This window comes from Canis lupus, chromosome 30 (genome assembly GCF_003254725.2).
Source record: "Canis lupus dingo isolate Sandy chromosome 30, ASM325472v2, whole genome shotgun sequence".
NCBI classification, from domain to species: Eukaryota; Metazoa; Chordata; class Mammalia; order Carnivora; family Canidae; genus Canis; species Canis lupus.
This window is the reverse complement of record NC_064272.1, coordinates 32,184,097-32,205,630: the sequence shown is the minus strand read 5'-3', so window position 1 is coordinate 32,205,630 and position 21,534 is coordinate 32,184,097. Positions and strand designations below refer to the sequence as shown.

Below are 21,534 nucleotides of genomic sequence, written 5' to 3'. Positions count from 1 at the left end.
GTTCCAGTTTTCCCACCCAGCCCTGGTTCCAGGAAGGTTTCTGCTCTGGTAAGTTGTGAGCATCCATCTGTCTGTATCTCCAGTTTTTGGAGCAGTGGTTTGCCCTGTGTCCTCAATTCTCTGGCAGATCTAAGAACAGTTGTTTATTTTCAGTGTGTTCTATTTTTTACTTGTTAGGAGAGAGTGTAGACTTCCAAGCTCCTGACTTGCTGGACCGGAAACTCTCTTTTGCTTATTGGTTTGCATGAGTTACTTGTATATTCTATTTTGGGGAAGTATATTCTATGTATTAATTCCTCATCATCTTAATTAATTTATTTATTTTGAAGTGCCTTATCATATTTAGATTTACAAATATATCCACTTATTCTATCAAGTATTGTCCATGGTATCCTCTCTTGAACAGAAATCCTTAATCTTGACATGATCAAATGAATCCATTTTTTCCTTCTGGTTTGAACTTTTGAAGTTTTATAGAGTCTTTCTCCTGGGGCACCTGAGTGGTTCAGTGGTTGAGCATCTGCCTTCAACTCAGGTCGTGATCCCCAGGGTCTGGGATGGAGTCCCACGTCGGGCTCCCTGCAGGGAGCCTGCTTCTCCCTCTGCCAGTGTCTCTGCCTCTTTCTCTGTGTCTCATGAATTAAAAAAAAAATCTTTAAAAAAAAAGAGCCTTTTCTCTCAACTCAGGTTCCAAGGATACTCTCCTATATTTTCTTCTATTAATTTCGAGTTTTATTTTTATAGTGAGGTTTTTTGTAATTTAGAGTGTATCTTTTTATTTGGTGTTAGGCAGGGATCTCATTTATTTTCTCCATGTAGTGAGCTGGTTTAATCTGTCCCTTCTTTATTGATTTGTGATGCCTCCCACACTTATACTCCTGGTCTGACTCCGAGTTTTCCATTCTGTTCCATGATCTATTGGTCTGTCTTTGTGCCGAACCAATGTTGTTGTTTTGCTTTGTTCAGTTCATAGACAGCTTTGTAGTGGGCTGCTCTTTGCTATTCTTTTGCAAGCTTGACTTAGTCCTGTTTGTCCCTATACATTTTAGAATGAGTTTGCCAAGTTCCGGGAAAACACACCTGGAATTTTTATTGGGATTTCATTGCACATGTAGATTAACTCATGAAGAACACCCGTATAATAGTAAGCCATTTTATCCAAGAGTGTGAGATTTGCCTACATTTATTCAGGTTAGTTTCTACATCCTTTATTAAAGTTTAAAGTTCTCTCTGTAGGTTTCTTGTATATTCTTAGACAAGTTCATGGTTAGAGATTTTACATGCTATTTTGATCCCCTTCTCCCAGAAGCTGGTTACTGCTGGTGAAGAGAAACGTTATGAATTTCTTTTTTTTTTTTTAAGATTTATTTATTGGAGACAGAGAAAAAGGTGGCAGGGAGGAACAGAGGGAGAGGGAAAAAAAATCTCAAGCAGACTCCCCACAGAGCGCAGAGACCCACTGGGGGTTTGATTTTACAACCCCAAGACCATGACCTGAGCTGAAATCAGGAATCCGATGCTTGACTGATTGAGCCACCCAGGTGCCCCAAGGATTTCTTTTTTTAGGTTAATCTCTTATCTAGTGATTTACTGAATTCTTTTAATCAGTTTGACAGTCTGTCTGTTGATTCTCTTTGTTTTTCAAGGAAAATGAAAACATTATCTTTACATAACCATCATTTTTATCTCTTCTCATCCTTATATCTCTTATTCCTTCTCCCCTGATCCATTTGCCAGGAATGTCCATTACTATATATTCAACAGTAGCACTATAGTTGGATTCGGATTTCATTCCAGATCTTAAAGAAGATGCACTTCACGTCTTTTCATTAAGCGAATGTTTGCCTTAAGCTCTTGCCATATAACCTTCACCAGTTAAGGATGTCTCTCTTATATCCATAAAGTGATGAACTTTATCAGACATTTTCTCTTCATCAATGAATTGAGATAATGGTATTGTGTTTGTCCTTTATTCATGGGGTGATTCTGATGTGGAGGGAACTCGGAATTCCTGGCATAAATCCTACTTGATCAAAATGTATGTTTTAAATACATAATTGGATTAGTTAACTGATATTTCATTTGGGATTTTTATATGTACATCATAGGTGAAAGGAACCTATTCTTTTCTCTTATTGCTTTGTCTTTACTGATTTTAGAATACATATTGCACTGGTTTCATAAAATGATCTGGGCGGTATTTGGTCTTTTCCAACTTTCTGAGAAACTTACATAAGATAGGAATTAACTGTTCCTTGAGAGTTTGGTACAACTCCAGAAATTCATAAACGTTTATTACTCTGACCCCGCCAGCTTCATTGTTCTCGAGTTTACCACATATTTTGAAGAAGTTGGTTTAAATTAACGAATATGGGGATGCCTGGGTGGCTCAGTCAGTTAAGCATACAACTCTTGCTTTCAACTCAGGTCATGATCTCAGGGTCATGAGATCCAGTCCACGTCCGGCTCCATGCTCAGCATGCAGTCTGCTTCAGAGTCTCTATCTCCCTCTCCTTCTGCAACACCCCCCACACACACACGACTACTACTCTCATGTGCGCTCTCTCTCTCTCTCAAATAAATAAAATCTTTAAAACAATAAAATAAATTAACAAATACAAGTCTTACTTTCCCAGGTAGCTGCATATGGTAGAGAAAATACACACAGCCCTTAAGAATAGTGGCACCACATACTGGGTCACATGCCTCAACCTGACTTTCAACCCTGTTAGTCTCTGTAGGTAAAAGGGCTGCATCTTCTCAAGTCTCTTCCTCTTCAGCCTTCGTACCCTTGAACTCAGCCTCCTGTTTTATTGAGAAAAGGAAACCCCTAGGGCCTAGCTCCCTTGAATCTCATCTACCTGCTTATAGCGACTGCCTGTCCAGTCACACCTCTTTTCCCCAGCCTCAGAATATGAGGTGTCAGGGATGCCTGGGTGACTCAGTGGTTGAGCATCCACCTTCAGCTCAGGTTGTGATCCCGGGGTCCTGGGATTGAGTCCCACATCCAGCTCCCTGCGCGGAGCCTGCTTCTCCCTCTGCCTATGTCTCTACCTCTCTCTCTGTATCTCTTATGAATAAATAAATAAAATCTTAAAAAAAATGAGATGTCCCTTCTGAGTCCAGGCGACCCCCATGAACGTGTCCCCAATCCCCCTCTCTTTCTCTCAGGGACCTCACTCCTTTAGACAATCCCTCCTCTCCTGAAATTCAAATTCTCTCTCCCTACAGGGCTTCTTCTCCTTGGTCCAACAACATAATCAAATCTCACCCATCCCCAAAAAATCCCTCCTTTGTGTGCTGTGGGACAGGCATTCTCACACGCTGCAGGTGGGAGTGTAAATTGGCAAGATCTTTCTGGGAAGCAATTTGGTAACCCGAATCAAAAGCCTGAAAAATATTTGCACCCTTTGTCCCAGTAATCCTGCCTCTAGAAATCCATCTAAGGAAGTAATCAGAAATGCTGACAAGGAGAGATGTTTAAAGATGTTAATCTCACTGTTATTTTAACAGCAAAAAACTGGAAACAATCTAAAGGTTCAACAACAGGGGATAGGTTCAACAAATTGTACTTAAATATAATGCAATTTTGTGCAATCACTAAAACTATAAGTTTTAAAGACTGGTTGACATGAGAAACTATCCATTAAAAATAAGTGAAAACAGCAGCATATGAACAATATGTACATAGTACGGTGCTGAATTTGTTATGTATAGAAACAGCTAACCCTTCTGGAATGTTAGCTATTGTATACATTCTCTCAATCTTCGCAACGTTCCTGAACAGTTAATACTGTTATCCATGTTTTATAGAGAAAGAAACCAACCAGAAAGAAAAACATCAATATCCATGGGGGGGGGGGGGGAGTGTGACATTACTGATGAATGTTATTTTCTTCATTTCCTTCCGCATTTTCCAATACTTAAAAAAAAGGAGGTTTTCCTTTCTGTCAAACAGAAATACTGAATCATTCTTCTTTCTGCGTTCTTTCTGTGTTATATATGCTTTATGCGTATAGTAGTGAGTAATTTGAACGACACAGAGGAAATGAAAATCCTCCTCTCACTCCTGCTGTTTCAACCACCAGAGACTGGCCACTGAGGACAGTCTGGCTTTTGTATTTATATTTGCTGGAAAACGTGTATATGGGGGGCCTGGGTGGCTCAGGGGTTGAGCATCTGCCTTCAGCTCAGGTCAATCATCCCCGGGGTGGTGGGATCCAGTCCTGCATAGGGCTCCCTGCTCAGTGGGGATCCCTGCTTCTCCCTCTGCCTATGTCTCTGCCTCTCTCTATGTCTCTTATGAATAAACAAACAAAATCTTTTTTTTTTTAAGTGTTTGTAGACATACATGCGGAGAAAAAGCAAATGTGATCACCCTACCGTGGCAATACAAGAGACTGCACAAGCTGACTGGCTGAAGGGCCTGCATTTTGGTCTCTACCCCGAGAGGGGCCCCTTTGGGCAGAAGGCTCACGTTTAATTTGGCCAAGTGCTGAACCGCCTCCCGACCCTCCAGCGCTGCCCTAAGGGCTGCAGGTTTGGGGCCTTGCCCAGGGAGTAGCCGTTCTTGCCTTGCCCACTTGAGAAGGGGACCCTGTGATGCTCCAAAGTGCTGATGGTTAGACGACCTCTTAGGGCTCCCCCCTTCTGACTCTCCTCCGTATTTCCCAGCTGCAGGCATTCTTCAGCTTGTCCCCAGTGGAGCCAAGGGGCCCGAGGGCCGCGAGAGGGGGAGGAGAGAGACCTCATCACCAGACAAGCGCTGGCGGCCTAGAGACCCCAGGCTGGCTTCCCAGCGCGCGCCAGCTCACTCAAGATCGGCTTCAGCGGCGCAGGACTCTAGGGTGCGGGGGCACCAAGGGGCGCCTGCAGGGCGGTGGGGGGAGCGGCAAAGCGGTAGGACAACCTGGGAAAGCCCTGGAGGGCTGAGAAGGCTGCGCAGCCTCCACTTCAAAGCGCCTTTCCGAGGCTCTTCCGGAGCTGGCGGGTGCAGAAGCCAGGGCCCTCCTCCGCGGAGCCACCGCCCTCTGGTGGCAGCGTACAGAGGTTACGGCTGCTCCCTCGGCCCCGCCTCCCCGCGCAAGGCTGGACGGCGGAGGTGCCACTCACGCATCCTGCAAGCAGGAGGCCCGAAGCGAGCTCCCACTGGAGACCTGAAACCTGCCAAAAGGGGAAGTCAGGCTCGGGTGATCCGGGGCTGGAACCTGAGGTTCTGGATAGCCCGCCCAACTGATGACGCTTCCAGGCACTTCTGCTAATTGTAAAAGCAAAAGGCACCAGACAATGAAGATTTTATTTCAAAATGTTTCTTTGGCGAGGATCGCCTCAAAGAAAAGGGATGGGGGCCTGGGGTTTTAGAAAGGCAGGTAAACGGGGGGGAGTCATCAGCAAGTCCTGGGGGGGGGTAGTAAGAAAGGATGGAGATGGGTTTTTCTGGGCAGAGCAAGGGGGTCCCCCGTGCAGTTAGCTGGTTGCCCAGAACTTAAAGGGGTTGGGCCTTTTCTTAACCATCGCTGCCTTCCGGGAGCCAGGATTCAGGTGAAGCTCCGCGTTGCTGTGACAGAGGGAGCATGCTGCAGAATGGCCCTTTGAGAGCTGGGGAAAGGGGGGTCCGGGTCACCCATGTGTGTTTTAGTGGCTGAGGCAAGATCCCAACTTGCAAGTGCCGAGACAGCAAGGTGACCCCAACCCGAAGTTTCACATCCCTCCAAGAGAAGAACCACAGAGTCACGGGGGAAGGGCTGAGCCCAGCCAGCAGCAGCAGTGATCTGATCCAGTCCCCGATTCTGGCTTTGCAGGCTGTGTCAGAGAAGTGGGGGATCACCTGGACTACCCCAGGAAGGAGGCGGGAGGGTTCTGAAGGTGCAGGGAAGACCCCAGTCAAGCCTCTGGAAGGGTCAGAACCCCGCAATTCCGAGACTGGGCTACCTGTCTGCTTCTCCGGGTATCTGAGTGCCTGTCTCTGACTCCTGGGCACCCACTCAGTTCCCTTTTCCCACCCAGCTTCTTTTTCCCGCCCACGACCTTTGCTCACCGAGGGCTTCAGCTGGTACTGGCCCCTTATGGCCATCCCAGCACCACCCTCAGCCCTCAGCCCTAGGGCCCATCATCAACTGCAGCTGCATCCGAATCTTTGCAGCCTCTCAAAAGACAGCCCACGTCTTCAAGCCAGAGTCACTCACTGTGGCCAACCTGTGCCCTGCTCGGCTTGCTTCTGGAAGGCGGCCCACCCTGGCCCCTCAGTTATAGGTGGGGGGCTCCAATGACCTGCTTCTCACAGGGGCTGGGGCAGGACAGCTGCCCTTGGAAGAGTCAGGTGCACTGCACTGAGCTGAAGGAAGTGAGAAATGACTTAGAAAGACTCGGCATGCGTCCTGGAACCCCATGCAGGTCATACCGCCGGACCTCAGGTGTATCGACTCCTTGCTCAGGCTCCCCCCAGCCTGCTCTTCTCACTCGCCTGACGCCCTAGCTCACCACTGCCGTGGCTGGCTCTGGGCTGGATCACAGGCCACTGGGCTTTGGAAAGGGCCAGTCTGACCCAAGTCCAGATACCCTGGAGAAGTAGGCCCTGATCGGCATGTTCGGGTACCCACCTGACAATAACTGTAGCTACCTTTTCACTGAACAAAATGGCTTTCTGGTAACCAGGGAGGTGGATAGGTGGGGCATTGAGGTAAGGGGACAGCAATGCTAGAATGAATGTCCTTACCGAGCTTGTCTGCTTGTGTCATTTTTACCCCTCTGCTCAGGCTGTTCTCCTGCCCTGATTGCCCCCGCCGCCCCCACACCCCTTCAGCAGGCCAGCTCTTCCTCTCCGTGGAGACTCAAGTTGCCATCACCTCCAACTGGAAGCCCCTCCTATCCCTCCCGGCCCTCACAGCATCCCCTCCGTTCTTGCTTCCAACCCTGTCAGCTCATTCCAGCTCCTGAGATACTTGAAAGACTCATCCTGAGAGCTGGGGACCCAAAAGGTTCAGTAACTGTTTCCTGAATGGATCGATTTTGAGAGCTCAGGTTAAGCATGGGGGTTGACTTTTCAGAAAGGGATCCCAGGACTTCCTTTCCAATGTTTCTCACATGACCGCAGGGTAGCAAGAGAGTTTCCATGAGTTTCAATCCACACTTCACCACACGCTCGTTGAACAAGTTCACCTAACCTCCTAGCTCCTAACTGCCTCAGTTTCCTCATCTGTAAAATGGGAATACCAATAGTACCTACTTCAAAGAGTTGTGAGGAACCAGTTAAATAGTGCTTACCACAATTCCCGGGACATTGCATGTGCTCATTATTTTATGATTATTACTGTTACTATCATCATATGCCCACCCCACCCCCCGAACTCGATGCTGTCCCCAGAGGCCCTGCAGAGGACAGGATGCCACTCCCGGGCCCTTGGAGATCTGTAAAGCAATCATCACTCCATCAATAAAACAAAGGCTGAGACTTTAACCTCACTGGGCTTCTGTAGCAAAGGTACATATTTTAAATTCTTTGGGAAATAATAAAAAATAGATCAAGCCATCTAACACACTTTGGTATATCTTTTCCAGTCTTTTTTTCTTAAGAACATTAAATGTAGTTCTAATCACACTGTACATACATATATGAGTTCTATTGCTCATAAGTAGCCTTATATCATGCTTGCTGTGTTGTTATACATAATGCCGAACACCATTTCTCAACTTTTCAGGAAAGGACAGTTAAAGTATATTTTTTTAAAAAGGCAAAACCAAAAAATAAAAATTAAAAAAAAAAAGGCAAAACCATTACACTTGTATGTATACAAGATGAACACATTAAACCTTTTATTTAACACATTATAAATAAGGGACCTAGGAAAATGACAACCAGGTTAAAGAAAAATGTAGGTAGGAGTGCCTGGCTGGCTCAGTTGGTTGGGCATATGACTCTTGATCTCAGGATCATGAGTTTCAAGTACCAGGTTGGGTGTGGAGCCTAGCTGATTAAAAAATATTGTGGGGTGCCTGGGTGGCTAGGTCACTTAAAAGCGTGGGACTCTTGATCTCAGAGTTGTGAGTTCAAGCCCCGCTTCAGGTTCCATGCTGGGTGGAGCCTACTTAAAACAATCTCAGATACAAATATACCAGATCCAGCTGATCAGGGTACTCGTGACTACCAGGAGGAAACATGGTTCACTTACAAAAGTGGGGTAAAAAGGGAATCCACTCCATCAAGCAAGGGAAAAAACAATATGGATAATACCATCCCATCCGAGAGTAATAATAGCATATGCTAAAATATATGTAGAAAAGTGTACAGGAATATATACTAAATTGTTAATGGTGTCTAGAAGGTAAAGCTATGAAGGCTTTTCATTACCTTTGGGGCTTTTTTGTAATGGTTATATTATTTACCATGGCCTTGTATTACTTTTATAATTTTTAAAATAAAAAAGGAAATGGCAGTTTCACATGCCACAGGTTAAGACTCTCTGGATGATTTCAGAGAGTCATTTATGCAATTTTCCTGAAAGAAGTACTCAAATACATACTCCCAGCTATCCGAAACATAAATCAAAATCAAGAATTCAAGGAAATTGGGGTGCCTGCGTGGCTCAGTCAGTTAAGTGTCTGACTCTTGATTTTGGCTCAGATCATGATCTCAGGGTTGTGAGATTGAGCCCTGCCATGGGCTCCAGCGCGGAGTCTGCTTAAGATTCTCTCTCTCTCTCTGTCCCTCCCCACCCCAACCCCTACCCTGTGTTCTCTTTCTCTCTCTCTCTCTCTCAAACAAAAAAAAGAATTTAAGGAATTGCAGTGTGACTGACTTTTCAAAGATGACCATGCCAACATATATCCGTATGTATGTATGTGTACATATGCACGTACATATGGGTATACTTTTTTCAGATTTTATTTATTTATTCATGAGAGACACAGAGAGGCAGAGACACAGGCAGAGGGTGAAGCAGGCTTCCTGCAGGGAGCTCATGCAGGACTCGATCTCCAGACCAGGGATCATGCCCTGAGCCAAAGGCAGACGCTCAACCACTGAGCCACCCAGGGATCCCGATGTGTATATACTTGTAAGCATCTCACATGTTCATCTTACAGAGTGATGTTGACACACTTCCATTGAATTTAGGTGAATGTCTGTAATGGCCCTAACCACTAGGATGCAGCAGAAGTGACTGAATGATTTCTGAGGTTTGGTCATGAAAGGCAACGTGGCTTCTCCTTGGTGCTCCCTCTCTCTCTCTCTGGGGACACAAGTGTTTAGAACTCAGCCCCTATATCATGAGGAAAGCCAGACTACACAAGAGGCCGTGTCTGGAAGTTCTGTCCAATAGCCCCCAGCCAGGTCCCCGGTGGGGTGGCAGTCAGCACCAAGCCCTCAGATGATTAAGCCAAGTTAGAAACTCCAGCTATTAAGTCTTCCTGCTGAGGCCTCAGACACTGCAGAGGAGACACAAGCCTTCCTTGCTGTAATCTGCCTAAATTCATGATGCACAGAAACTGGAAAAGATAATAAGGATTGCTGTTTGAAGCCATTGAGTTTTGGGATAACTTGTATGGCCATAGTACCTGGAACGTGTGGTATAGGTGGAGACCACTTAAATACCCAGAATTCAATATTTATAATGGTAAGCAGTGTTTCAATGTGAACATGAAATTCAGAACCAATGTGTGAAAGAGAAGACCCATGTTGTTTTTGAAAAGAGAGATACTCTGAGCCCCTGACGGAGAGGCACGCAAGCAGGGAGGCTGGAACACTCTTCACCTTATCTGGTAAGGGAGGCAGAAACGGTGGATGCATCTGGAATGTGACAGAGACATGGAGATTCAGGGAAATGTTTTACAGTCTTGAAGGTGTCAAAGGATAAAACAATAGGCTGTACGCTTTCCAAATCACAGAAGATAAAAACAAATAAACCTTTGTGTGTATCACTGAGAAGGAAAAAAGCAAAGGAAACCAAAAAGCGAAGATGTAGGCCAAAATATGATAATAAAGCCCCAACACAAACATAAGACCCAACATGCCAGAATGAATACGAATGTGTCACACTCTCCTGGAAAGCCAAAAGACCCTCCAACTGGATGAATATGATTGAATTACTTCGATGCGTCCAGGTCACCATCCATAAAATACAGCTAACCAACCCTGTGCTCTTTGTAGCCCGGGTGTAGCCCGGGTGTGGTGGACAAACACCGCCTCTGGGTGGCCCTCACCATCCCACCCTGCTGCCTGCCTTGTAGGTGCCGAGTGCCAGTGTCCAGGTGGACGTGGGCAGACACATGTAATGGAAGAGCTCAGTGAAGACAGCGACAGCCCCAGAAAGCTGGACCTGCGGGGCGAGGGGCTGCCCAGCTATCTGGCTGGAGCGACTCCGAGCCCGAGTGCAGGCCCAGCCTTCCTCCTCCAGGCTTCCCACCCTGCAGTTCTGGGTCAGTTTAGAAGGCAAGACATGCACGGGCCACCGACTGTGCCGCTTTGCCTGGCCCCCACTGGCACCTCATTAGGGAAAATTCGTCCCAGACTCCTGCCAACAATTTGGTACTTTTTCTGAAAGGTTCTGAGTTTGTTGGGTTTTTTTTTTTCTTTCTCTGTGTCTTAATTAGCTTTTTAATTGGGACGTTTGGAGGTGGCATATCAAGGAAGGTTGGTCTAATGCCCTCTACATCAACTCGAAAATCCTATTATCTGTCATTGGTAATAGCAGACGCTTTTTGGGAGAAATGCGTTTGTTAACATCAGGTGCTATGCTCCGTGCTAGGAGGGCAATAATGAAGAAGGTCTGGTCCCCTGTCCTGGGGAGGGGGTGGGGGAGGCAAGCAAGTAAACAACTAACTTTAATACGAGGCAGAAGAAAATAAGTGCTAAATATAGGAACTGAGCGGCAAGAACGGGGGAGGGAGCAATTAATGCTGATGGAGGAATGAGAGGAGGCTTTATGGCGAGTTTGCAGGGCCTCGCTCTGCACGGCAACAGTAAACTATCAGAGGGAAGAAACTGCCCACACACCAAAGTGCTCTCAGCCTGCAGAGCTTGGGTCATCCAGGGTTAGCTGAGCCACTCTGAGGGGAAGCTGTGACCCTGGGCATGGGTATGGGGAGAGGCTAAATAAAATGGGTCACACTGGGGGTGCCTGGGTGGCTCAGTCGGTTAAGTGTCTGCCTTCGGCTCAGGTCATGATATCAGGGTCCTGGGATCCAGCCCTGCATTGGGCTCCCTGCTCAGCAGAAAGCCTGACTCCACACACCCCCTTCCCCTGCTCGCTCTCTCTCACACGCATGCTTGCTCTCTCTCTCTCTCTCAAATAAAATCTTAAAGAAAAAGAAAATCCGGCTCCTTATGCACAAATAAACGAACAACTATTTAACATAATTTCAGTGACAAATACCTATCACCAGCATTAAGTATTAAAAAGAAAAATAAAGGGAAACAGAATGAAAGGAGATGCTATTGTCAAGAGGTGGTTAGGGAAGGCCTCCTGGAGGAGGTGACATTGAGCAGAGACCTGAGTTAGAGAGAGAAAGAGCCTTAGGACATTTCATGAGGCTTCCCCAGTCTAAAGATGGAGAAACAAACCTCACAGAGGGGCAGTGACTTTCCCTAGATTACAAAGGTCTTACGAGTTCTCTAGAGGAGGATGTTCCTCCTGAGATTCTGGGCTCAGATGATGTGCTCCGAGGCAGCACTGCCTTCAGATCCCCTCTTTATATATTGCTGAGGCCTCACAGACCCTTAGACAACCCCACTTGGAACCAGGTTAGCCCGTTTGTTCCGTCCTCACCCCCTTCCATCTGCCCTCCTCCCTTTCCCCTTCTTCTCTCTCTCCCCCACCTCCTTCTCCTTGTTTTTACAGGTTTTTTTTCTTTCTTTTTTCTTTTTTTTTTTTTTTGTAAATAGACACTGAACAGTATCTAAAGATAAAGTTTCAGGTGAATGAATAGTTAGAGGAAGAACACCTGAGGGGCCAGCACCCAAACGAAGAAATAGGATGCTGCTATTCTGCTTCCCCCCAGAAGCTTTCATGTGTCCCTTCCCACTTCCCTGTCATTTATGGCAATCCCTTCCTTGCTTTTCTTACCATCTCTCCATGTGTCCCTAAACAATATAGTTTTGCCTTTATAACTTTGAACTTTATATAAATGGTGTGATTCTATATATATCTTTTGTGTCTTACTTTTTTCATTCAGCATCAAGTTCACAAGATTCATCCCTGTTGCTGGGTGCACAGGTTTGCTAGAGCTGCCATAACAAAGTGCCACAGACAGGCAACTTAACAGCAACATAGTTTTTCACAGATCTGGAGGTTAAAAGTGCAAGGTCAAGACATCAGGAGGGTTGCCTCCTCCTGAAGATGGTGAGACAAGGATCTGCTCCAGGGCCCTTTCCTTGGCTTGTAGATGGCCACCTTCTCCCTGTCTCTTCGCACCGTCTTCCCCTCATATGTGTCTCTGTCTGAATTTCCTCTTCGTATAAGGATATCTTCGGACTGGCGTGAGTCCCACCCATATGACCTCATATTAACATCATTACCCATGTGAAAACCCCGTCTCCAAATATGGTCATGCTCTGAAGTATGGGGATTAGGACTTGAACATACGAATGAGGGCGGAATGCACTTCAGCCCATCACCCTGAATGTAACTGTGGTTCACTCATTTTCATAAGCATATGATTTTGAATACTGCGTAGCATGAGGACCCCACATTATATTGATCCAATCTCTTGCAGATCCCCACTTGAGTGGGACCATTACAGATAATGCTGCTATGAACATTCTTTTGCCGCACACGGTGCGGGTGTGCATGAGTTTCTGCAGGGTTACAACGAGAAATGGAACAACTGAGCCATAGGGGAAAGTTTGTCTCCAGTTTTAGAGGCTATGCAGTTTTCCAAAGTGGTTGCACTGATTTCTCTGACTCCAGCCCCATATTCTCCGATCTTCATCACTGTACTTCCTCAGCAACACTTGGTATTCTCAGACTTGGCATTGTTAACTGGGAAGCAGTCTATTTTGCATCTCCCTAGTGACTAAGGGCCTTGAGTACGCTTTCACATGAGGTGTTTGAAGCTCCCATTTTGTGAAGCACCCGTCCAAGTTTTACCAGTTCTAAGTTATCTTTTTAATTTTTAAAATTTCTTCACTCTCTCCACTCATGGCAATTTTATTTTTTTTAAAGATTTAATTTGGGAAACCTGGGTGTCTCGGCAGTTGAGCACCTGCCTTTGGCCCAGGGCATGATCCTGGAGTCCCGGGATCGAGTCCCACATTGGGCTCCCTGCAGGGAACCTGCTTCTCCTTTGCCTGTGTCTCTGCCGCTCTCTATGTGTCTCTCATGAAATCTTTTTTTTAAAAGATAATTTATTTATTCATGAGAAACACATAGAGAGCGGCAGAGACACAGGCAGAGGCAGAAGCAGGCTCCCTGCAGGGAGCCTGATGTAGGACTCGATCCCAGGACTCCGGAATTACCACCTGAGCCAAGGGCAGCCTCTCATCCACTGAGCCACCCAGGTGCCTCCACAATTTTATTTTAAAGGCATAATTAACATTTTCCTCTGATGGACTTTGGTATGTACCATCCAAGTTGGCCTGCAAGTTTGTAATATCTTGATTCTAGCCAGAGTGAGGCTGGGAGCTTCATCCCTTCCTTCTCTGAAGTCTCTGGGCTTCTCATGCAAACATTCCAACTTCCCACCTCCATCTGTGGACAGAGCTTCACCCCAAAATGCAGCCCCTCCTCTACTCAACCTGTTGCTCTGCCACCATGAACTGTTGCTCTAAATGGTCAAAGAGCCAGCTCTGTGACACAGTGGAGCCATCAGACCAGACCTTGAGAGACAATTTGTCTCATGCAAGAGAGAAATTTACCTCTGTCATCTTAAAGCAATAGTGATTTGGTTTTCTATTACGTGAGGCAGAACCTAAGCCAGATACTTACAAAGAGTACATGTTTTTGATTAATCATAAACATGTGTTTGCTTGAGCTAAGTTTTCCCGCCCCCATCAAAATTATTTTTGCTGGTAAGCAAATGACAATATATTTAAGTCTGTACACTCAAATGTATATTTTTCAAACAGCCCACTGGATCAGTATCTTCACACTGCTATGAGCAATTGAGATGTGGCATCTCAAATAGCCAAGAAATCAGCATTCCCTAATTAGATAAAAAGTACTCCTTACTCTTTGTAAGAAGTTGTCTTGTTTATGATAGGTACACATAGATATGTGTCAGGATCCTCAGAAGGTAATGAATTCATTCTCTCTCTCTCTCTCTCTCTCTCTCAATCTCTCTCTCTGTCAGAGAGAGAGATTGAGAGAGAGGTGAAGGGAAGGGCAGAGGGAGAGGGAGAGAGAGAATCCTAAGCAGGCTCCACACCCAGCCCAGAGCCCAACAAGGAGCTTGATCCCACAACCCTGAGATCATGACCTGAGCCAAAACCAAGAGTCAGAGGCTTAACTGGCTGAGCCACCCAGGCGCCCCTGAATTTGTTTTTTTTGTTTTTTTTTTTTAATTGAATGAGCAGCAATACTCACAGAGCTTCCTGTGTGAGTTAGGTAGACTGTTCAGAGTGAGACTCTCAAGTCATGGTCCCTACCCTTCATGTGAAAAGTCATAGGTTGTAAGTCACTACCAGACAGCAGGTTATTGTGTTTGGTTCCCGAATCATGATTAAAATAGGAAGCGATATACATGTGCATGTGCACACACATACATATACACACATGCTAATGTGGAAGCTGTGGTGCGTGATGTAGGGGCAAACACTACGGATTCTGATCATAAGACCTTGGATGATTCACTTGATCTTTCTGAGCCCGTTTCCTCATCTGAAAATGGTGGCCTATTTGGGTATTGTGAGGACGAAATGAGAAAAGTGTATATAAAATGCCTGCCATAAACAAAGCACTCAGTAAATGGTAAGGAAGGTAGGTGTGTCACTCCCCCCCAGCCAGGCCCCAGGGGGAGAGGCCATTGACACCTTGACCCTGATGCCCTGCCCTGGGGTGGGTGCATGGGGGGGGCACCTCCCCAAAACAACAATACTCCCAAGCAGTGAAGCCCAGGAGAGCTGGGTGTAAGTACAGATTCAGTTTCAGTTTTTATTTAAAGATCCTAATTTCTGGACGTTTATTTGCGGGATTACAGTGGTGGCTTAAACTCCTTTAAGACATTCTAAGTTGAAGTCTTTCCTTCACTTGGCTGCTAAAGTTTAATTCAGTCTAATTATTTCATATGGCACCGACTATAATAGTTTCATAATTTCTAGTATATTAAGCACTTAATATGTTGTGTCATTTGAAATCACATATTAAATTCAGCAAAGTACATTTTAATGAGAGTTAAGTGGTGTGAAAATATTAATACAATGTGATGGTTCATCTTGGTGCTTATATTTTATAGGTCTGTTCCTGATGCACAAATGCCTCGCTCACCAGGTAAGGGAAGCATTTAACTGCTTGAGGCTAGAATGGGTCTGGCGAGACAATATTCCTGCCTTTTGCCATGTAGCATTTTACAGTGGGATTTCCCATTGGGCCTCACGACCCTATAGAGTGAGTAGGGAAATCATCACTTCTATCTTAGAAAGGGGGAAACTGAGGCTCACTGCTGGCCCTCGTACATAGGGCTTTTCCTGGCTCAAAGCCATTGCAGGTTTTCACGGTACCGCAGCTGCTGTCAGCGTGACCTGAGGGGTGAGCACTATCTGGACTCCAGGGAGGGGGGTGAGCATCCGGAGGATGTGTCACTTCTCCCACCTGCAACCCCACGTAGAAAAACCAGACAGAACCAGGAATTTGGCAGACTCTGGACTTGGAGATTGCTTTTGCACCCTCTTTCAGAGTGTACCTTCCATACCCTCAACCTAAGCCTCCTGGGAATACCAGAGAAGAGAGTCTTGAACTAAATCACAGTGAACCCTTCAGGTAGCAAAAGCTCAGAATAAGGAGGCTTCGAAGGCAGGAGTTAAGGCGAGAGAGAGAGAGAGAGAGAGAGAGAGAGAGAGAGATGTTAGGGAGAGCCTCCCAAGAGCCCTCAAATGGGACTCCTTTATTCCATCGAGGTGCAAAGTTGGCCCTTGGAGCCAGAGAGATCCCGGAGCAGACTCCAGTGTCCTGTACTAGCTGTGTCACTTTCCTCGCCAGGCAGGGCTAGGTTTTCCCCATCAGCGAAAGAGGAACAACATTCTCTTGTGCTTTATCTCTGAGACATGCAAATGAAACAGAACGTCAGAAGAAAGGGCAAGGATTCACACTAAGCTGAGTGAACAGGAGTGAGTGAGTCTATGCATGCACACTGCCCCTTACTAATGACATAGCTGCAAGCAGACCCAAAGAATTGAAGGCCTCTGGGCGACAACAGTCCTCTGATAGCTAAGAAAAGGAGGGGTAGGGGAGAAAAGGAAAAGGAAGAAAAGGAAGCTGCTACAACAAAAACTTGATCCAAAAATGTTATCATAGTGAAGAAACAGTCCCTGCAGGAGCTTTTAAAAGAGGACCCATTTTCACTTTTTAAGAAGCCTTATTCATCCCGAAATTAGTTAATTAGTCAATTAATAGTTGCGAAATTGAGACAACCAAAGAAGAGTAAGGAAGTGGTTATACATTATTTTTTTTAAGATTTATTTATTTTAGAATGAGAGAGAGAGAGCGCAAGCCAGAGGGGCATTGGGAGAGGGAATCTCCAGTGGACCCCACGACCCCGAGATCAGGACCCCAGCTGAAACCAAGAGTCAGATGCTTAGCAGACTGAGCCGCCCAGGCGCCCTTACATTGCGGGTTTGTTTACCTACCGTGAACTTCCCGCAGGCCCAGGGCCTATTTTAAACAGTTCACATGAAGCAGCTCATCAAAGGTGCTCAGGCCACTCCGAGCAATCCTGCTGTTACCGCTCAAAGAGCCCTGCCGGGCAGCCAGCAGAGTCACCGTCGGACAGGTGGGGAAATGCGTATTCACAAAGCTCCAGGCACAAAAAAAGAGATCTGCGGGAGAGTGAACAGTGTGACCTGGGCTGGGATCCCCAACCCCCTCCGAATGCAAGCTGGGAAAGGGGCAGGATTAGGGGGCATCCCTGAGGTCAGGCATCTGGGATGGATTAGAACTGCTCTAACCACAGCAGGGGCCAAGCCAGAAGAGCAGGGGCTCCAAGCACACGGGGATTAGGAGGCTTGGAAGGAGAGACTCCCTGGGCCACAGCTGACCCCGCCTCTTCCCCAGGCCACCCTCTGCGCCGCCCGCAGCAGACCTTCTTTACCTGCCCCTCCCCCACCCCTGGCTTTCTTTACTGGGAGGCAAAGGAGGAAACAGGGAAAACTCATTTACACTGGAGGATTGGGTGGGAGAGTGTGCTTCAAAAGAGATCTTACAAGGTTTAAGTCGGAGCAGGCGCTGCTCAAAGGGCGGGCTCTCCCCCACACCCAGATTCCCTGCAGTCCTGCTCTGTGTCTGGGGCCGTAGGTGCTTCTGGGCCAGGCCTCTGAACCCGGTTCTGGGGAACACCTGCACGCTGGTGCCATTCATCCCCAGGGCTCCCAGCACAAAGGAGGCCATGGCTTCTCCACATCCCTGCTTCGTCCTCCCTTGGTGGTGGTGGTGGTGGGGGGGATTGATACCAATCCCTGGCCCCTCTTATTTCAAATGAGTGACTTATGGAAACACTCAGTGCTCCCAGGCTTTAGCGGAAACACTATAATGTTAGAGAATCCTGAGATCTGATGTCTTCACGGACGTGGTTTCAATATGAAACAGCCCATTTCTTCATTTATCAAAATGTAATGAAGTTGGCTCTGATCCCTCCCACTGGGAGTGGTGGGGAGCTTCACCTCAGACAGGACTGGGGGAACCACTCTGCATCTCCTGAGGTTCTGCAGCCCAGGACATTCAGGGAAGATTGTGAGGACTCAGGCCACCTCAGGTCTCGGAGTGGAGGGAAGACAAGGGCTCTGACGGCCAGCGGCAGGCGGGCCTCCATGGCAGCCCTGAGATGGCCAACCAGTGGGTCCTCTCTGGCACCCACAGACTCCTCCTTGCCTTTAGTGTGTCTGTCCCTTTGGAGTCTCTGGGGGCATCCATCCAGCTCATCTCCAGCTTCATGTCACGTCCAATTCACCACCTCCCTGCTCATCCCCGCTCTCCTCCCCCTTCCTCCACGCTGGGTTTTCAGGGTTCAGGGGCAAGTTTTGCATAGTTTAGCAGGTTGCAGACCCTAGGGCCACAGAGGCCCCTTTGGACTGTTCTTGGGATCTTCTATGCCCCCCAAGGACGACCAGAATTCTCCACCCTTCTAAAATAGAAAACAGGAGCACTTGGGTGGCTCAGTTGGTTGGGCAGCTGCCTTCACCTGGGGTCATCATCCTGGGGTCCTGGGATTGAGCCCTGTATCGGGCTCCCTGCTCAGCAGGAAGTCTGTTTCTCCCTCTCCCTGCTTTCTCGGTCTCGCTCAAATAAATAATCTTAAAAAAATAAAATGGAAAACAAAAAGTTGAATTTTTATATCTTGCTAATTATAGTCTCAAAAAAAGTCCTTCAGTTACCCAGTTACCAAATAAATAAATAAATAAATAAATACATAAATAAATAAATAAATCGCAGCATATCAAAGCTGAGAGAGATGTTAAAGATCACATCTAGGGCAGTTTCATCACTTTGCAGAAGATAAAACAGGACCAGAGAGGTCCAGGGAGCTGGGCAAGGTCACAAAGACAGACGCAGGAAGGAATGGAAGCTAGAACTCATATCCCTCCTCTCTGCCACCACTGCTCAGTAAGAAAAACAGACAAAAACAACAACAACAACAAAAAAAACCTACCCCTGGCTCAAAATAACACATGCTCGTGTAGCCAGAAATGGTGAAGAACCAGGTCCATCTCCTGCTGGTTTTTGCAATAAGGCAGTTATGAACTCATGAGATGTACCTGTCACCGTGACACGTGGGCGCATCGACTGTGACAAAAAGGCTCTTCTTCTAAATAAATGAATAAAAAACGTGGATGCTAATTGAAGATTAGCATCATCTCCCATCAATGCTAATACGCTTTTTGGTTATTTGCAATTCCCTTTTGTAAATCCGAGGGAAACGTCATTGCCCAAATTAGCTCTTTTTCCGCTCAATAAAGGCCATATTAGCATTCCGAGGTTTGCGTTTGCTTACTGCTCATTTAGAGAGAGGTCAGATGAGAAGTTGGGCAGCCTGCACCTGATTTCCATTTCACTGAAGACAGGTGCGGGGAGGGGCTCCAAAGTCCCCAAAGGGGGTGCTCCCTGGCTGGGGCTGGAGTCAGGCTCACCCGTGCTGAGCCAGAGCAGGGCCCGGGAGCACCAGCCACCTCCACAGCGGCCTCACCTGCCTCAAGGGCTTTGCCCAGGTCGGCAAAACTGACTCAGGTGGCTCCAGGTCATCCCCTGCCTGGCTGCGTGCAGATCAGGTGACAGCTCCACTGTCCCCTCCTGTCCTGCCCACCTCCAACCCCCAGTCTCTGTGCCCCGGGTTCTTCCTTTCCAGTCCATCTCAGCAGCTCGTCTTTGCTTTAGGCCTGGCTCGCCTGCTGGAACCCAAGCGCCCTGGCCACGGTGACCCCGACCTCCCCAGCTTCGCCCTGCGGCCCCGGCGCTGACGTCACAGGCGCTTGGCATCTGGCCGAGGCCTGAAGGCAGGAAGGGAAGGCTGAGCCGATAAGGCCTCGGGCGCATTGTCTGGGTTAGAGACGGGGAGGGGCACGCCCGGCCCGGCCCCAAAGCCTTCCTTTCTCCAGCTGCACGGTGAAGAGGGAAGTGGTCGGTTTTTGAAACCAGGCTCGCCTCCAAGACCCCAACTTCTTTTCACAGCTGGCGGGATAGTGTTGGCCTTGATTCACCCACCGGAGCTTGCTTTCTAACCTGCGAGTTAAGGGGGAGGGCGGGGCGGGTTAGGAGCCCGGCCGGGGGCGCCCGGCCACCCGCACTGGAGCATCCCGGCGGCGGGGAGCTCCGCGCAGGCGCGTCCGCGGAGGAGCCCTGCGCGCGACCCCGGGGGGAGGGGCCCAGCCGGCAGGTGCGGAGCGAGCGCGCGGGCTGCGCGCACCACGTGACCGACTTCGGGAGCGCGCTGGGGTCTGGCGGGCCGAGGGCCAATTTCCCATGGTCCCTTCATTTGCATACACGACGTTGGCCGGTTGGGGAAGCCATTAGGATTAATCCGGCCGCGATCACAGAAATGCAACGACTATATGTACAACATACAAGAGGTCATAACTAGGCATGGACAGTTGGGGATTTTGAAAAGCGCGCAGCAGAGTCGCCATAAGCGTAAAAGTCTCGGCATATTAGAGTTTATATAGTCCTTGGGAAAGCGTGTAGTTCGTGCTCGCTTCGGCAGCACATATACTAAAATTGGAACGATACAGAGAAGATTAGCATGGCCCCTGCGCAAGGATGACACGCAAATTCGTGAAGCGTTCCATATTTTGGTGCCGGCCCCTTTGCTTGCAAACACCTTTCACCTGCAAGGGTTTAACTTTTTTTTCCGCACAAAGGAAACTGCAGACGCGGGAGACAGACTAAGAGGAGGTGGGGTCGAGTCCGGCGCCCTCTCGGCCCTGCACAAACGCCAGGCCCCAGGCTTGGATCTCTCTGCCCTGGGGCCCCTGCTCCCCCCTGCACCACCCGGAGTCCCGCGGTCACTAACACCCTTTAGGACGTGGCTCTGCCAAAGTGGACCCACTTCAGGTCCCAACCGTAGCAGGACCCTAGTGCTACGATAGACCCAAGGGGACTGCAGCAGGAACGAGCACCAGGACTCCCTCCTCATGCTGCCTCTGAGCCTTAAAAAAAAAAAAAAAAAAGATAATCCCAACTCCTTACTGAGCATCTATCATGTCCAGGGGCTTCCAGTATCTCATTTGGGTATTGCAGACAGCCCTGCCCTGTACTATTGTCACCACTTTACAGAAGACCCTGGGGGGTAAAGCCCCCGGGTCACGATCGTGCAACTAGTAAGTGGCTGCAGCGAGGCCCTGCGCAGGCCCTGGAAAGGAAAGGCCCTTGCATCCCCGGTGGTGGATGCAAAAAAAAGCACCGTCCTACTTAGTAAAATGGGAAGGGGGCCCAGTCCAGGAAAGTTCAGATTTGCAGCGCCGACTTCATCAATGCGTTTTTGAAACACCCGTTTCTTTCCAGTTGGAAAATGTTGGTGCGCGTGCTTTGCTGGTGCCTGAGCACACGCGTGGAAGGCCCAGCGGTGCCCGCAGCCGCCCGGGGGAGCCCCTGGTCGCCTCCAGGGCCCCAGGGCAGCGGCGGGGCCTCTCCCAGGCGCTGCGAGCTGCCAAGCAGCGTTCCATCACGGATCCATTTCTGTTCCCTTAGTGGAGGTGAAATGATCCTCTCCAGGTAACAGCCGAGAAGGGGGGGTCCGTGGGACCTCTCATTGCACCTTGTCTGCTCAGGGGCTCCAGTGCATGGAGTTGGGAGACAAGCTTTGGTTTCCCTTTCCTCTCCCTCCTCCCCCCCGCCCCCATATGCCTGGTTCTTAGGAAGAACTTGGGTCATTGGGTGAGTAGTTCTCAAAGTCCCCTTCTGG

At 48.1% G+C, this 21,534-nt stretch overlaps 1 long non-coding RNA gene and 1 other non-coding gene across 2 annotated transcripts in view; both read left to right on the top strand.

The window, feature by feature from the left end:
- The window catches only part of LOC118352865 (uncharacterized), a 36,483-nt gene extending 31,149 nt beyond the window's left edge, over positions 1 to 5,334 (top strand). Inside the window, exon 3 of the long non-coding RNA XR_004810749.2 lies at positions 4,675 to 5,334. This is a non-coding gene — a long non-coding RNA (uncharacterized LOC118352865). The remainder of the gene's footprint in view (positions 1 to 4,674) is intronic.
- A 14,984-nt stretch (positions 5,335 to 20,318) lies between these two features.
- On the top strand, positions 20,319 to 20,425 carry LOC112676214 (U6 spliceosomal RNA). The gene has a single exon (XR_003146384.1). It is a non-coding gene; the product is annotated as a U6 spliceosomal RNA (small nuclear RNA).
- The last annotated feature ends 1,109 nt before the right edge of the window (positions 20,426 to 21,534 follow it).